We start from the raw sequence: 18624 nt of genomic DNA, 5'->3' as shown, positions 1-18624 counted from the left end.
CCTTAAAGACTCCCCCCACTCTTACATCGGTGTAAGTTTCTTTTTAATGGCTCACTTACTTTTGTTGCTATGATATTACAGGCACTGATCTACCTTTTTTATATTTTACCTTTTTGAGTCACATTGTTTTAGATATATTTCTTACATGTAATACATATTGGGCATTGCTTTTTAATGCAATCTGAGCCTACCGTACTTTCAGTAGATTAAAATTTATATCATTTTTCTATTGAACTATCAGAATTGGTCTCTCTAGTATCTTCTTAATATTTTCTGTCTTTTTTCTCTGTGGATATGCACTCTTTAGGATATATGGGATTTGTGTATGTGTGTGTTTTCCTTCTTATATTTCAGAAGATCTAGTCTCCTGGTGATTTTTCAGTGATTAGTTTTACTTTTATAGTACACTTAACTCTTTAATCTATCTTTATACAACATGTAAGTGCATGTAAAAAAAAAAAAAAGAACTTTACATCTCCTGTCATGTCCCCTATTTTCTCTCCCTTTTTGTATTTATTATAGTTAGTATTATTAGTATATTCTTATTATTATTTCTTCTACTGATATACCCTATACCTTAGTCTTTTCCATTCTAGGTGTATCTAAATTAAGCTGAAGCTATTAGCTGACTATTTAAAAATATGTAAGGAAATTTGCACATTCTTTCTCACTTCCGTTATCACCCACATCCAGGTTTTTGTTTTTGTCACATTTACTTATATGCTGTCAGAGTTCCTGATATTCACTTACTGCAAGCATATTCCCAGAAGTTTAGACTTTGTTCTATTTTTAAATGAATTCAATGCTTACCATCAGTCCTACATCTGTGCTTTCACCTTTCATATCCGGTTTTGTTGTCAAGATTTTTTTCACAAGAGTATCTCATGTTCCTTTCCAAAAAAAAAAAAAGAATAGCCAAAACATGTGTTTGAGCAATACATAAAAAAATTCAAATGTTCACCAAACACAAAAAAAAGATGCTTCATATCACTAATAATCAAAAGACTATCAGATAACACTGTAATAACATTATCTTATTTTCTATTGTGACAAAGTTTGCTAGTTGCCTACCTGAGTATCTATTCTCTTCATCTATACCAGTAAAATCTTGCTTTTTAGTTGAGCATATTGCCATTGAGGAAAAAAAAATTGTAATTCCCAGCATCACTTGCAACTAAATACATGAATGTGGTGTTCTGCCCAATAAGATATAATTGGGAGCTTACTGTGGAATTTCTGGGAGTGCTTCTGAAAGATCAAATCATCTAAAAGGGTCCCCTTGCTGTCCTTCTGTTTCTCCTCCTTCTTCCAATTTGCAATGCCTAGGTGATGGCTAGAGCTCTCTAGCAGACTTTCCTGTACTATAATTCACCTTGAAGTAGAAAAGCCGTGAGCTAGAATTGTGCAAATGAACATTAGGAGTTGGGGACCATTAACATATAGTGCACTATTTCTAAATTTTTAATACTAGATTTTATATGATGTTATACTGTTTGAACCAATAGAATTTGGGTATTTCTGTTACATGCAATTGAATATACTTTAATGACAGGCTAATTATGTTGAAAAAGATGTTTTCAATGTGTTGGCAAGAGTGATGGAAAATAGGCAAACTCTTACATGATGATTAAGAGTCAGTGAGAAAGGTTGTACTCTATATGGAAACCCCACAGATGCAATCTCTGGAAAATGCCATGGGAAGTTTTGATGCTTTTTGAAAAATATATTTTATTGATTTTTTTTTTTTTACAGAGAGGAAGAGAGAGGGATAGAGAGTTAGAAACATTGATGAGAGAGAATCATCGATTAGCTGCCTCCTGCACACCCCCTACTGGGGATGTGCTCGCAACCAAGGTACATGCCATGCCATTGACTGGAATTGAACCTGGGGACCTTCCAGTCTGCAGGCTGACACTCTATCCACTGAGCCAAACCAGTTTTGGCAAGTTTTGATCATTTTATACAAATAAATACTCTGAGGACCCCTGTTATCTGGCTTTAGGTGTCAAATTTTCTGAGCAGAATGGGGATGCCTACCCTCAAATAAGAAGTGGTCCACAGTATCCCTCCATCTTTGGTTTCCTCACTCAGAGCACTGGCATACACCTTGATGACTAAAGTGGAAGCTGGCTGGACACCGATCAACAACAGTCTTGAATGAGTTAAGAATGGCTGGTCAGTCGATAAGAGATGCCAAATTAGTTCAAAGAACTTTTGACTTCTCTGAGTTGCATTTCTCTCTTGATGTGCTGAATGTTTTCTATGCATTGGCTCATTTCAATTTACTAAACATGCTGTGAGTGGACTGGTGTTCACTTTGTCTTAATTTGTGAACTTCTATTCAAGGAGATTAATCTTAAATAACAGAATGAGTCCCTGCAAGCAGTCAAGATGAGTGACATAATCACAGCAGCAGATACCGGGAAATGATCCCAAAGTGATGGTTCTGTCCACCCACTGTCCTTCACCTCCAATGCCCGCCACCCTAGTCTCTGTCTTTCAGGTCCTACTGCAGTGCCTCCACCTGCACAGCCTCTCCTGGTCTCTGACACCAACTTTATTCATGTGACTAAAATTTGATAATAAAGATAATGGCATCTTTCCAAGAAGTAGACTTTTCAGTGAGAGAAGATTGTAGTGCATGAATTTTAACAATTAGCAGCTTTCTCCAGTTTACCATGTTAATCGGATTTTTGATGGTGACAGTAAATGAAACAGCATCAAATCCTATGTGTTTAGTTATATCACACTTGTTATTTCCAGTGCGAATGCAAACTAAATATCAGCAACACATTTTTTAGAGGCTGCAATTATATTTTTATCCAATAGCACATCACAGGTTTACTAATCGGGACGGCATCACGTTCCTCTTTCTCAGAGGTTATTTTGCATGTATCTCATAGAATCTGATAGAATGCCAAAATGTTACAAGGAATTAATATAGTTTGAGCAGTTGTGATCCAATCTATTTCACTGCTTTACATATTTTAGGGAGCAAAAAAATATTTGAAGACAGTAAGGAAACATATTATTCTGTTCAAAGCCTAATATTGACCTACACTGCCAATGTTTGAACCATTTGGGGACTATTTTAGTAAGCCAGCCAGCTATTCAGCAGAACATACCCTCTGCTTGAATTTCATAGTGTAGTACAGGACACCTCCCTTCTTTTATCATTTTTCAGTGTGAATTATATAAAGAATCTACATAGCAAGTACGAAGGCAGATTAATCCCCTTATATTAAAAAGTTTGGTTGTCAAGAATGCCTGTCCCAAATCCTGCAGCAGACACAGCAGTCAGTAGCAATGTCGGCTGCCAATCCTTCTACACAATATGGTGGGAATACAACATATACGCCCATCTGGCACAATAGGACAGTCAAAAAGAACCCACACACCCAGGACACAAAGACAGCATTTTTTTCTTATTCTTCATGTCTTTTTATTCTTTTTTCTTTCTCAAATTTTCTGTTTCTTTGTTTTCTCTATCTTCCAATTCTCAACCTAACTTTTTCCTTTTTTAATTCCCACCCCCTACTCTAAGTCTGTCCACAATTATAAATCCCATTATTAATCTTTCCATTTACCTGTCTTTTCATTAAAACTTTCATCCGGCCAATGAGATGTTCCTGGTCTAACCGAAATCACTTGAACAACCTCATACACAGGGAGACCCTGTGGCCAGCAAATGGGTCGCTGCCTGTGGGCACGGGCTGGGCAGTTTTATCTCATTATTTCTGTATTTCCAAAGCAGACTGGTAAGAACCATAGTAGGAATCTCTTAGAAGAGCTAGGGAAGCCAGTGAATATTGTTAAACACTCTGGTGGCATGATCAAATTTATATTTAGATGTTTCATTACATTAGTGATGCCCAAATGAATTAGGGGTGTTGCAGTGACAAGCAGGAAGATACAGGCACACTATTTAAAATAGTTTTACATTAAAGAGAATAGTCAAGTTTCTAAGCAGAGGCAACAGTGGTCAGGATGAGGAGATAGAGGCTTGACTTGGTGTTTGCTGGTTTTAGTGAGTGGGAAAGAGACAGTACTGAAGACTCACTGAGGAGACTGTGAGAATGAAATCACTGGAGAATCAGAGAGAGGAGATTTTTAGTTTCTCATGGAATCAGTGATGAAAAAGAACCCTAGGCCATAATTCCCCAACCAAGCGTAAACCAAGTTCAAGCCCTATAAACAATAATTAACAAGACCATTGGGGACTACATCTAAAACAATGAAGAGTCAACGTTACTCTACAAGCACAAACATAACCAAATGTCCCCCTGCTCCGATAATGGGAGTGGCTTCTCTTGACCAATGTCAACTTCAACTTCTCTTTCATCATCCTGCCTCCCTGGTAGACATTTCCAAGCTATCTAATCTCTCGCTTGCTTTCTGAGAGCACACAGTTCAGAACTGTTTCCCACGGTGCCTCTAGTGTGCATTCTCCCAAGCCACAGCAAACTAGGTAAATCTAATGGTGTTTGGCTACAGGTATATTTCTGCAGCCTGTTCTTTACCTGCTAACCATCAATGAAAACGTCTAGCTGAAGATCCTTGATAAGTTGCAGGATACGTGCGAAGGAATGCATCAGAGAGGGCTCCATATATAGGTGATCTTCGACACTGAAGAATCTAATGAGATTTCCCACAGAGAAAATGCAGAGTGAAGGGGCCTGATAGGACCCTACGAGTCCCACATATTCCAGGGATCGGTGGAGAAGAGGTGAATAAAAAGAATTTTAAAAGATTCTCCATGTCAGATAGACAAGAAAAGAGAATGTTCCGAGAAAGAAGGAGTCCTTCAGAAAATGTCAAATGATACAGGAATAGTTGAGGGTGATAAGAATTGAAATATATCCAATCATTAAGCCAATTGGAAGGGCAGGGCAGCCGCCAGGAGCAGTCCTTTCCTCAGGGTGGTTACAAAGTCTAGTAGCAAATGCACATGCACGAAACAAAGGAGAAAGCGATAATAATGATAAAAATAGCATTCTAGTAATAGTAACAGTTAACACGTGGGAAGTACTTACTGTGTCTGAGGCACTCTTAAAAGAGCTGCACATGTTTTACCTTATTTAGATTTTGCACAATAACCTCCTGAGCAGGGACTATATTCACCTCCATGTTAGTAATAAGGAAACACAGAGTGGTAAAGTAACTTGTCCAAGGCTGCACAGCTAACTAGTAGGAGAGCTGATATCTATTCCACAGGTGCCTCCCACAGCAATGAGACCTGTGATAGAGAGATCACGGAGGGGTTTTCAGAATGCATGGGAGGGACATAGCCAGACTGGCACTGACATGAGTGAGAGGCACACAGTCAGAGAAGCACTGAGATGCCCTCCTACTATTCCCTTACAAGTTAATAAGGCCATGATTTCTTATAACACTAAAAAAATCTTCCCTGTAAGGAGAACGTGGCTTGGTTGACTTTGCTTGTGTAAATGACAGGTCAGAGCCGTTCCATCCTCGCTAATGGATGCAGATTCAGCAGACCCAAAGATTTCTGGAGGATAATGATGAGATGCCGGACTCTGTTCACTGGAGTCACTGCCTGGAGGTTTTCGCTGCCAGGCCATCGTTTAATAACTGGGACAGCAGGGGCATTGCAGTTATTTTTAACCTGCCATCTTGACTCGTTTTAAACCTTTTTAATCCGAAGTTTCCCTAAGTGGTACAGCATTCTAAAAAAAAAAAAACACAAGCGGAAGGGCAGGCGTTGGGGCGGGCTGGGGCATCCATGGACAGACTGTTCCCAGCCAAAAAGTAAACTGACCCAAGAGAACACCATAAACAACTGGAACTTGAAGGTTTCAAAGAGGCAAAAGGTAAGTGCCAGCCAAGAGCTGTTTAACTTTCCCATCATTTCTGCAGGTTTAATGAGAGGGGAAGAGACAAATGTTTGCAGGTGATGTCAGGACTGACAGTGCAGGCTCGTTTCACTGCATCTTTCCAGATGGATTGTTTTACATCTTCTACTCCTGGATGGGGAGACTTGGGACTACGTGTTTCTGGCTTTCAGAGCTTTCCTCTCTAATCAGGTTGAATAACAAGCAAAGCATTGTTCCATATACAAAACTCAAAGAACATTCTTCTCCACCTAGGAGAGTATAATCTAGAAAGGGACACATATGAAACAATGACAGGCAGAGAAAAGACCTCCTTCAGTGGCTCATTCATTTGTTCACTCACTAATTCATTGGAGCACTTCCTGAATGTCTGCATGGTACAGGGCACTATGCCCCCAGGAAGCTCATGGTCACATGGGGAAGAATGGCATAGAAGCAGATGATTGCAAGGCCGGGTGGAAGGAAGAGAGCACAGGGAATAGGAGAGTGCAGAGCAGAGATAACGAACCCAGCCTTGGCATGATAGGTTGCTATCCAAAGGGACTAGGAAATGCCTCACACTGGGAAGAACACAATCTTGAGTCGGTGAGAAATGGATTAGAAAGGAGTGTGAGACCAGTGGAAGGGGAACTGACTAGAAGGTCATTCCAATTTGCCAAGATATGGTGACTGCCTGGTTTAAGGTAACGGTATAAACAATGAGCAAACCCCAAATCAAAAGATATTTAACAGATAACATTGGAAATCAGATGTGAGGGATGGAAAACAGGTTGGAGTCAAGGATGACTTCTGAGTTTGGGGCTCCTGAAATGAAGTGAAGCTGAAGAGTATAATCACTTCTCTGACCTCCCTCCTTCTTTTTTCCCCACAAGAACAGTGACATGAAGAGAAGTGAATTAATTTACTAAATCATATAACTATTCAGTGACCAATCTGGGATTTAAACTTGACAAAATCATGCTCCTTCCCAGGTATGTGGTAAGATGGGTGTTTTAGAGTTAAGGGGTAGGCACAGAGTGAGAGAAGAAATGCCAAACTATAATCTTATCAGACCATCTGAAGAGCATAGGGCTGAATAAAAATCATCAAAGATTGAATGGGGAGTGAAGAAGCACCCAGAGCTGGGCCATTAGTTTCATTACCTGTGTTCGCAGTTTGGATTCCTCTGAATCACCCACCAGTGGTCTAACCAATCTTTTCTGTTTTGACCCTCCTCATCCTTAAGTCTCTCATCACAGCATTAATCCGTGTTACCTTTAATTTAAAATATAATTAGAAATAACTCACACTAATAACTTCCTTGAGTGCATTAAATAATGAAAGTGGTATCATCTTTCCTCTGCTATGTGAACCATCTGTCCTCCCCTAGTCTTCCTCCCCTCTTCATGTCCAGAAATGTTAACCCATCAAAGAAGCCTTGGTGCTCAGCTACATGTCATTTGAGAATTCTTTCTATCAAAATAAGAAACTGAGATAAGGGGAAACTATCAGTTATAAATGAAGACCCTTTAAAGCTCACACATATTTCTAGGTAACAAAATGAAGTCATTAATCCATGAGGTGAGGACTTCATCCATTTATCTCTCTTCTGTTCTCATTTCATAAACACAAATTTTCTGTTACACTCCCAAGACATTTGTTGGAAGAGGGGGGTGAGCGATGAATTAAACGAACACCCACTCGATAATTCCTGGCCTTTCCTTTATCATGACAGTTTTATCAGTCAAGCAGAGAGATAATATGATGAGGATAAAAAGCTAATATTCTCTCCTGGTGAAAAAGAATCAATGACACTTTCACCCACAGCTTTATTGAAAAATAGATGATAATGGCTCAAGCACATCTACCAGAGTGAGCTGCTTGAAGCTACATTTAGCAACTTCTTAGAAGATGAAATATAACTGAAACTGTAGGGAGGCCCACAAAAGTGGTATGGGAATATTTCTTAAAATGAACGCAATAAACCCATTTCCCCCCAGCCTAAGCAGGAGCAATGAAGTGCCTTTTATGGAGAGGGAGAATGAAAACCGTAAATTGCTTGAGCTCAATGTGTTTCACAGGGAACACACTTGTTTGGTGATCCTAACAGTTTTAGCCGCTGGGGGAACCGGCTCCAACTTCTGGACTACACCTATTAAACAAGGGAGAGACGAGAAATGCAGTCACCTATAAAGCTTTTATTGTTGGTAACAACGGAACGTTTAAAGTGTGTGTGCCTTAGAATAGGATACTCTGGCCCCTGCAGAAAAGGTTCAAGAATATTCTTCCCTCAAGATGCCTAATTCATTTACTTCTGTAGTGTGAACCTCATTGGTCAGAATGCAAAACACTGATTGGGCTACATCCTTGAGTCTTAGAGAAAACTACATTGTAATAGTTCTCTTGATACTGAGGAGAAGTGTGTAGGTTCTTCAAAGTGAAGGACTCTGAGGTTGAGTCTGGGTTTTGGGGAGGAAAATTGTTAATGAGAGATTTGACTTGTGCTATTTCAGATTTCTGGAGATCTGCATTGGAGGTTGGTTCTAAAGATACAGCAATAATAAATGTTTAGACAAATCTCACTGTTTTTTATGCATGCTCAGAGACTTGGGTGGATCAACTGTCTCTTTCTGAGCTTGTCTTCCTGTTCTATTGGATTTTTCTATCTTGACCTCTATAATCATCCAAAATTCAGGAGACTAGGAGGAGCCCAAAAGCCTGATTTTCAATAAAGAATATACAAAAAGGAGACTCAAGGAAGCCCCAGAGGCTCCTAAGTCCCTTAAGCACATAAAAGGGTAGACTTCTAACATCATGGCTAGGACCATAATTTTCAGAGTCCAATGCAAAATAAAATGCTAGGCACCTTGTTCAAAAACTATTATATTAAGAATTTCAAGTTGGTGACAGCAGAGCATTAAACCAAGTTCTCGTATGTCACACATCATGAAGCGTGCCTTACTAACACCTGGGGCCTTGACCTACACCAACAAGTCTCTGTGGGGTGTGGACTAAGGGGATAGAAGAACTTCATGCTCATCATCAAATTTGGGACATGTCACTAAACACCCCACTGCTCTTGGTTCTTTTTCTTGATAAACAAGAGCTCTACTAGTGATCAGACAGGATTGAAGCTGTTTGGGGAAGAGAAATGTCAGCAGGTTATCAAAAAAAGTGAACATCTTCATTAAATGGATTCTCACATCCTTCTCGCTGCTCCTATGTATCTATCTGGCAATGATGATCTATACAGTGCAAGTCCTCAATAACTTTATGAATATCACTTTGACGTTAACTCCAAACACATGTGAAATGAATCAGTGCATGCTTCTACTGGTTTTGGTACAATGTCACACTCTAAGTCAAAAATCACCTTGAATTCCATTTTATGACTCAGATTTAATTTATGTTGTTCAGTCATGTTCTTTGTTATTGGTTACATACTCAAACTACACAAAATGCCATTAAAATAAAATGCAATGGATTTTTCACCACATTATAACATTTAATACAGTAGGGGCCATCTTGTTATCATTTTAACCAATTATTTGACCAAGAAAATAACATTGTACTCTATGTACAGACTACCTTATTCTAAGGACGTTATCCAAACCAGTCCGGCAGCCATCCATGCTCCTGCTCAGATCACATGCCTCTTCTTCAGAAAGTATCATTAGAACTCCTTCCTCTGATACTGATATGGCTCCTTTAACCTTACCCCAAGTGATCTGCTCCATTCCCTTATTTCCATATTTCTCATGCTTCCAAAGATCCAGTATATTAAAACACCAACCCCTTGTTCACCCATCCATATCCTAAGCTGAGGCCCAAAACAAATGAGATTATTGGAGAGCCTAACTAACTAAACATAGGTTTCTAAAAATATAATCAATACTTCCTGAACTCTAATAATGTTTCTAGAATGTAAATTATAATAATCTAGACCAGCATTCCCCAAAATGTTCACTAGAGTCCTAACCTTCTTTAAATTCTTCCATAAAAAAAGGTTAACTGCAAAGTCATCCTGAAATACATGTGTCTTCAGTGAAGATATTTTAAAATTGTCAGCATGCTCAAATGTCTCCTGAGAAGACAAAATCACCCTCGGTTGAGAACCATTGCTCCAGGTAGAGAAATTATTCATAAGAATTTTATTTGACTGAAATCATAGCCGGTAGATGTTTGAGATATGATCTGCAATTTTTTGTTGTGCTCAGCACCTATTCAGTATTTAAAAAGAAGTTCATAGCTTTAAGTATGTTTAGCTAAAGCCAACAAACATTGAAGGCAAATAAGCTAAGCATTCAACTCAAGAAGTAGAAAAATTGATAAAACCAAATTAAAAAGAGAGTTAGAGGAATAAGATAAGGGTAATGAGCACATGATATAGTGTACAGATGATTTTGCATTGAGTTGTGCATTTGAAACCTCTAGCTCAATAAATTCAATGGAAGAAAATAAAATATATATTAAAAAATGCTAAAGAAGAGAAATAATCCAGCCAGCATTGCTCAGTGGTTGAGTGTTGACCTATGAACCAGGAAATCATGGTTTGATTCCTGGTCAGGGCACATGCCCAGGTTGTGGGCTCAATCCCCAGTGTGGGCAATGCAGGAGGCAGCTAATCAATGATTCTTTCTCTTCGTTTATGTTTCTATATCTCTCTCCCTCTCCCTCCTCTATGAAATCAATAACAAATATATTTTTAAAAAATAAAAATGATGGAGAGAAATCAGTGAAATATAGATCAAGAAAACAAAACAGAAGAAGTTACTCAAACCAAAGATAGTTATATAAGATCAGAATAATACATATATACATATATATTCATTTTACTTATATGTGAATATAAGTATAAAGTCCTAAATTGAATATTAGCTTTTAAAAATTTTAATAGTAGATTAAGTATATAATACATTTTGAACTAGTAGGCTCAGAATTACAAAAATGGTTCCTTTTTAAAAAGTCAATTTAAAATATCTAACACCATTTATGATATGTAAACAACAAACTATCAGAGAGTTAATAATATAAATGAAAATATTTAACTTAATAGTGATTAAAACCCCCATCTTAAATCAAGCAAAATACTTAGTAGAGAAATTTTGAATGTATTCCAATTTAAGATGACAAAAAAGAATGACCTCAGACACTGCTGTGGTTTAACATAATATCAAATATATGAGTCTATGCCACAAAACTAAAAACATAACAGAAAAAAATGAAAGTGTCAAATTTGAAAAGAAAAACATAAAACTCATTATTAGTTGATGATTTGATCTTCTACATTAAACACACACACACACACACAACAGAAAAAACACAGTATCAAGCTAATAGAAGATTCATAACTATTAGCAGATATAAGATCAACTTAAAATAAATATTCTCTGACACCAACAAAACTCAACCAGAAAAGAAGATAGAAAATATGACATTATTTAACATAGAAGCTATAACCATCAAGATGTATTATAATAACATGTGAAAAGATACAGAAACTCATTATACACCATGAAAATTCAAATAAAAACATCAATAAGAGAAGGAATCAAGAGAAATATTTGCAATGATAGAAATGCTACATATCTTGATTTGGTTGGTAGAACATAGGTTTATTCTTTTGTCAAACTTTAAATTGCATATTTGAAATCTGTACTTTATATTGTAGGCAAATACACCTCAATGAAAAAAATGAGGAAAAATAGATACAATATTAAACCTGTGAATTTATGAAAGATTAAACATGTAGATAATATTCAGAACTAGCAAATGTGTGAACAAGAACTCTCATGTACTGGCAGCAGTAATGTGAACTAATATAGCTATTCTAAAAATAATTCTGGAAGAATCAAATGGCGTTAAGTGTGCATATGTATCAACGAGTAATCCCTCACCTGAATATATATTCTAAATAAACAGTTTCAGAGATCTATCAGGATGCATACAGATGGATATTTATTATAACATTGTTATTTTTCTTAGGAAAACACTGGAAGATACCAAGTTACCATTACTTATGAAAGAATAAAAAGTGATAGATTTATATTATAGAAAACCACTAGCTAGAAGTAAAAACTAGATATACAAACAGTAAGACAAATAGGTCTGAATTTTTTTTAAGTAAGGGATGTGAATTATAGTACATCACCAATACATGCTTTTGAAACAAACACAAAACAATACTCATCTTACTCAAGGCATATGCTTGTCTACAAACACCTGTCAAACACATCAGAGTCCATGCTGAGAGTAAGCATGGGGATCAGGAAGGAAGAGTGAAAAAGAGAAATAAAATAAAGAGGAACCCTGACTGGGCAAATATAATAATGTTCTATAAACTAAGGAGAATGAGAAACACGCTTTTGTATCTGAGTTCCAAAATCAGAAATAGAACAGAAAGGAACGTGGCAGACAGAAAGGATTTGTCCGGTTTGTCTTATATTTCAAGTCCCCAGTCTTCTCCATTGTAACAGGCCAATTTGCTAAAGTATTTACACTGTACCAGGGTTTCTAAAACTATGTCCAGATAACATTTCTAGGATTAGTATTCTATTTATCTATAACATCTGTGTATAGCCATATTTTATAGCATAGTACCAATAGAGTCTGACTACCATAGAGAACAATTCTATAACCAACTGTAACTTCTGGAAAGTGATTGGTTTGGAAGAAACACTCTCTCAGCCTTTCTCTTCTAAAATATATTTACATCCAAAGACAGATCCCTGGTAAAAATCCAGCAAAAGCACCCTTAGGAGTCACACAAATACTAACACAGGAACCCTCAATTTGACCAAGACTCAAGAAGCTGTTGAGGACAAGAAAATACAGGTGATTTCATCCTAACTGGTGCAGCCACTATGGAAAACAGTATTGAGTTTCCTAAAAAAAATTAAATATGGAACTGCCATTTGACTCAGTGATCCCACTTCTAGAAAGATATCCTAAGAAATCCAAAACACCAACCAGAAAAAAAATGTATGCACCTCTATGTTCATAGCAGCACAATTTACAATAGCTAAGATCTGGAAACAGCCCAAGTGTTCATCAGTAACTGAGTGGATAAGAAAGCTGTGGTACATTTACACCATGGAATATTATGTAGCTGTGAAATAGAAGGTTCTCTTTCTCTTTGAGAGACCAGGTAGAGACTTGGAAAGCATTATCCTAAGCGAAATAAATCAGCAGAGAAAGACAAATATCACATGATCTCATGTATATGCAGCATCTAATGAACAAAATAAACTGATGAACAAAATAGATTTAGAGACATGGAGGCATGGAACAGACTGAGAAATCTCAGGGAAGGGGGGGGAGGAAAAGGGATAAATGGGAAAAGATTAACCAAAGAACTTATATGCATGTATGCATTGCCCAGGGACACAGACAACAGTGTAGTAAAGGCCTGGGTAGGACGGAGGCAGGTGGGAGGGCAAAGAGGGAGAAAAAGGGAAATATTTGTAATACTCTAAACAATTAAGATTAATATAAAGTAATACAAAGAAATATGAAATAATGAAAAAAATTATATTGTAATAATTAGCTATGGTGTTAGATTTATCAGGGTGATTACTTCATGAGGTATATACATCTATAATCACTGGGTTGTATACCTGAAACTAATATAATATATGTTAACTGTAATTAAAAAATAAATTTAAAATTAATTCGCATCCCATAAAATTAAAAAAAAAAAAAACAACTAGCTTAAGCAGAAGTGGAGGGGGAGAGGGGGAGGAGCTAAGAAATCCAATGTCAGAGAATGATAGAAGGAAAAATTTAAAATATTGATAGAAATAAGATTAATCTTGAATCCTTGTCAAAGTGACTCCTGTTGTATAAAATAATTTGAATGTCACAAAAGTCCTTGTTCATATTAATCTCTTTAGCCACATATTCGTTGATTTACTCATTTAATAATGAGAGTCTACCTCGTGCCAGGCACTATTGTGGGTACTGGGGAATCTAACATTGCACAGATCCTGTCTTTGTGGATTTTACATGAAAATAAGTACCAACCCAATTATAGCACAAGTAACAAAGATAGTTCATTACACTGTGATGCATGCTGTGGCCAGGGCTTTAAAAATATACCACAGCAGGTTCTGACCTGACTGAGTGACAGCAGGGAAAGCTTCTGTGTGGCTGAGGCCAGGAGGGTAAGATAAATTGGCTGGCTGAAAAGACTGCACAGAAAGGAGGGAAACGTTTCAGAGACAGACACAGGCAGAAAGGAGAAGGAAATGTAGGTAAACATGCTGGAAAACACAGTAAAGAAAATGGGAAACAAAGAACTTTAAGAAGGGGCATAGCATGATTAGATTTGCTTTGTTCGTTAAATTTCTCTTGCTGCTATCTGGGGAATAAATGCTATCTAAAGAGTGTTTTGTAAATGAAGAGAGAGCAAGCTGCAGAAATCCTTGCCAACCATTCCTACAACTATGTTTCCAGCTTTATCTTTTCATCTGAGCTCCAGCCTCATATCCCAACTTTCAATTGGCATATCCTTTCTTATTAACTACAGTCAGATCAACATTAATTGATTAAATCTAAAGTCATCTACTACCCTAAAAACTCATCCTACCATGTTCCAGAGTTTGGTTTAAAAATAAATAAACATATATATATATATATATATATATATATATATATATATATATATATATATATATATATATAATTCATCCACCCATATTCTCCAGCCATAAAATTGAATGATGGATATATTAATCAGGGTAATTCTTCCTGCTTTTTAAAAAAATGCAACTCAAGTTCTAGTCTTTTACCTCCTTGGTTTATTTCTAAGTATCTTTTTTTAAAATATATTTTTATTGATTTCAAAGAGGGAGAGGGAAAAAGAGATAGGAACATAAACATTGAGAGAGAATCATTGATCAGCTGCCTCCTGTATGCCCCCCCTTGGGGGTCAAGCCTGCAACCCAAGCATGTGCCCTAGACTGGAACTGAACCTAGGAATCCTTAGGACAATGCTCTATCCAGTGAGCCAAACAAGCTAGGGCTATTTCTAAACATCTTAATTTTTTGTTGCAATAGTAAATGGGATTGTTATTTTAGTTTCTCTTTCTGAGAATTTATTATTGGCTCGTAAAAATGCCTTAGATTTCTGACTAGGAGGGATAATGATGGTTAGCTGGATCAGATGTCTTGTGCTATAAATAAAACAAAACTATATGAATAAACCACCTCATATTATTATTCTTTCCGGTCTATATTTAATTTCTATTGTTATGTGAAATTTTCTTTTGTATAATAATAGCCTCAAGAATGTAGAAGGACCCTAGTAGGTTTGGCTCAGTGGATAGAGGTTTGGCCTATGGACTGAAGAGTCCCAGGTTTGATTCCGGACAAGGGCATCTACCTTGATTGCAAGTTCTTTGGCCCGAGTCCAGGTGCATGCAGGAGGCAACCAATCAATGTGTCTCCTCGCATCTATGTTTCTCTCTGTCTCTCCCTCTCCCTTCCATTCTTTCTAACGATTAATTGGGAAAATATCCTCAAGTGAGGATTAACAACAGCATCAACAACAAATGTATCAGGAAAGGGAGAAAGATCTACTTCACAGACTGGAAAGACAACATTATCACATACCATGGCTTCCGTCTGCCAAGAAATCATTCAGAAAGGAACTGGATTCTTTAGTTGGGAGAAACCAGTGAAAATCTTCTCAATGATATTCTGGGATAACATGGAAGATGAATGAATTAATGCTAAGAGTGGATATTCCTTAGACTAAAAAAAAAAAAAAAAAAAAAGGCATAGAAGTTAGGGAGACTTCATTATTCAAAAGGTCACAGAAGAAATTCAATTTCCTTTACTTCTAATTTGAATTGCTTAAAGTGTACAGTGTAATAGTATTAAAAGTATTAAGAGGATAAGCCCAGAAGTATAGGCTAAAAATCAAATGTTCCCTTCAAACTATGTTTGCTCTCTCATTAATGGTAATGAGAACAGTGGAGTGAAAAGTGACATAAAGTGGTTAATCCAGTCCTCAGTCATCAGTCATTCATAAGTATTTTGTACAGTATGATGCCCACTGAATCCAATCACCTCCCTTTGGAAGATATGTATTTCTAAACACTTCTCCCCCACCCCAAAGGTGAGTATATTCATTATACTCATGTCTGTAATCCAAAATTATTTTAGACATGACTGCCCTAATACTGTTTTAATCATGATTAAGTCCTTTATTATTTACTTTTTCTCTCTCTTTTCTTTAGCATCTATCTATGCTAACTTTAACCAACTGTCTTCAAAGTTTGAGACTCTTCTTACCCTGACAATTAGGAGAGCATTTGGTATCCAGTTCTTACAGCTAATGATCAACATTAGGTAGAAATTAGCCAGAAACCATTTAAAGCTCAGTGTAAACCAAAACTGGAAATTCTTCTTCATGACTTAAATGCACACCTGATGATGTTAAATGCACACTTCAGCTGATGGGTTAAGCTAATCAAAACCTGAAATATTTGTGTGTGTGTGTGTGTGTGTGTGTGTGTGTGTAGATGATAGATAGATGGATAGATAGATAGATAGATATAGATGATATAGATATAGATATATAACAGATGATGATATAGATATAGATATAGATAGATATAGATATAGATATAGATATAGATATAGATATAGATATAGATATAGATATAGATATAGATATATAATAGATGATGATATAGAGATAGAGATAGAGATAGAGATAGAGATAGAGATAGAGATAGAGATAGAGATAGAGATAGATATATAGTGCCATGGTGATGACACAAGCATTCTGCACTGCCTCAGCTGCCTCAGGCTTCTGGGAAGCATGGGACATGGGACGGTGGAAAGGCAGCTAAGGGCTGGAGCGAAAAGGCAGCTCCAGCAGGGGCAAAGGCAGTGCCAGCAGCCAGGGGAAGGAAGGCCCATTCTTGCACGAATCTTCATGCATCGGGCCTCTAGTGTATTGTTAAAACTGGGTCAATAATTTTGTTAAAATTCATTCACAAAAGCACTTACCTAGATAAAATATTCAGTTTATAGATAGTGGAACAGAGATCATATAGATGAAGGCAGTCCCCTAATCTTTATATACTGTTAGTATCAGTGCCAGGACATCTCATCCTTGGATCAGTGCTCTTTCAATCACATGGGATATTGCTCTTTCTTTGGGAGATTTTAGCTCAAAAATACATTTTTTTACAGAAGTATATCAGTGATAATCTCAAAATTTTACTGACCCTAATGTATAAGGAATTCAAATGTGAGTCTCTAACTCTCCATAGTTCTCTTTATTTAGCAAGGATCCAACCTGCAAGAAAATGATGATTTTCAAGTTTTCTTTCAGTCAATATAAGAATCCAAATATAAAAGTAAAAAGAAAAGAGAAGAAAAGGAAATATCAAGTTGAGAACTTGAGCTCCTTTCATCTCCTATATTTCTTCCTCAGGCTGACCCAAGTCAGTTTATTGCCTAGTTTATCTCAAAATCCTCAATCCCTTCCTGTGTAGTCACATGTATTATTACTGCACTGACCTAACTGAAAACTACAAAGGTTGTATTGGAAAGGAAAAAATATCTTAGGAATAATAAGAGAAAAACTTCCCTCCATCCTCAACCCCACAGACACCAGAAAGGTTATGAAAATAAATTAAGAGAGTCAACTGACTACAGAAAGCAGTCAGACATCCTAAGCAGCCACACAAAGGGCTCTTTATATGACAGCTATTCACACCCTACAGATAAAAATCACTCAAGTTCTGGGCACTTGATAATAGAATGAACTCTAAAATTATTGGTTCTTGTCCTGTTATATGGCTTAACCAATTCACTCAAGGGCAAACCTCTTGTTCTCTGTATAATATGTGAACCTGATTGTCAACTGCATCATCTTCTGGTCTGTGCCTGTTACACTGGCTTCCAGCCCAGCCCTCTACAGAACATCACTGATGAAAATCACTTAGTGTCCCTGCTTTCATCTCTCGAATACTGAAAGAGGAGCCATATTTGTATGTCAGCTGAAGTCAGGTTAGTATGAAATAATAACTGACACTAACAATAGTGAGTTGAAAAATTAGAAGTTCCTTTTCTCCCACATTAAATATTTATTATGAGTGTGTTCAGCTCTACTCATATCACCTTCTCTTGGGGACTTAGAAACAGCCTCATTTCCAATCACAGTTGCATCATTACTGAGAAAAAGATCTCATGGCAAGGTACATGTACACACTGGCTATTAATGTTTCCTCTTAGAAGGTCCACATTTTTATTGTGTTAATAGTTCATTGAGCAAAGCAACTCAAGTCATCAAACTTGATGGCAGTGGGTCAAAGGTATATAGAATTTTTTTGTAAGGAATAGCTTTATTTGCAGGGCACACCATGAAGAGAAATGCAATGGAGGGACCACAACATTCATTATAGGGTATCTTCCCTAAAAAATCAAAGCTCTAAGGCAGTGCAGGCCAAAGAACATTCACCGATAATGCGAATATTCTATAGCTGCAATGTTCATTATGGTAGCCACTAGCTATATCCATTGAATCTAGTGAACTAGAAAATATTTTTAAAATAAAAAAAATAAAACTTAAATTTAGGAAAAAAAGGAATGAGTCTGACCACTAAGGCCCTAAATAAAATAAGCTTGATAATGATGCTTGAAGGAAGATAGAAGGGGAGGAGGAGGTAGCAAATCACCCAAGAAAGTCTCTGCATAGATGATCAGAGATTAGTGACAAAACAGTGTTTATTTTTTTAAATATATTTTATTGATTTTTTAGAGAGGAAGAGAGAGA

Source organism: Pipistrellus kuhlii, unplaced genomic scaffold (genome assembly GCF_014108245.1).
Source record: "Pipistrellus kuhlii isolate mPipKuh1 unplaced genomic scaffold, mPipKuh1.p scaffold_m20_p_11, whole genome shotgun sequence".
Classification (NCBI taxonomy): Eukaryota; Metazoa; Chordata; class Mammalia; order Chiroptera; family Vespertilionidae; genus Pipistrellus; species Pipistrellus kuhlii.
Note: the sequence above shows the minus strand (reverse complement) of the source record.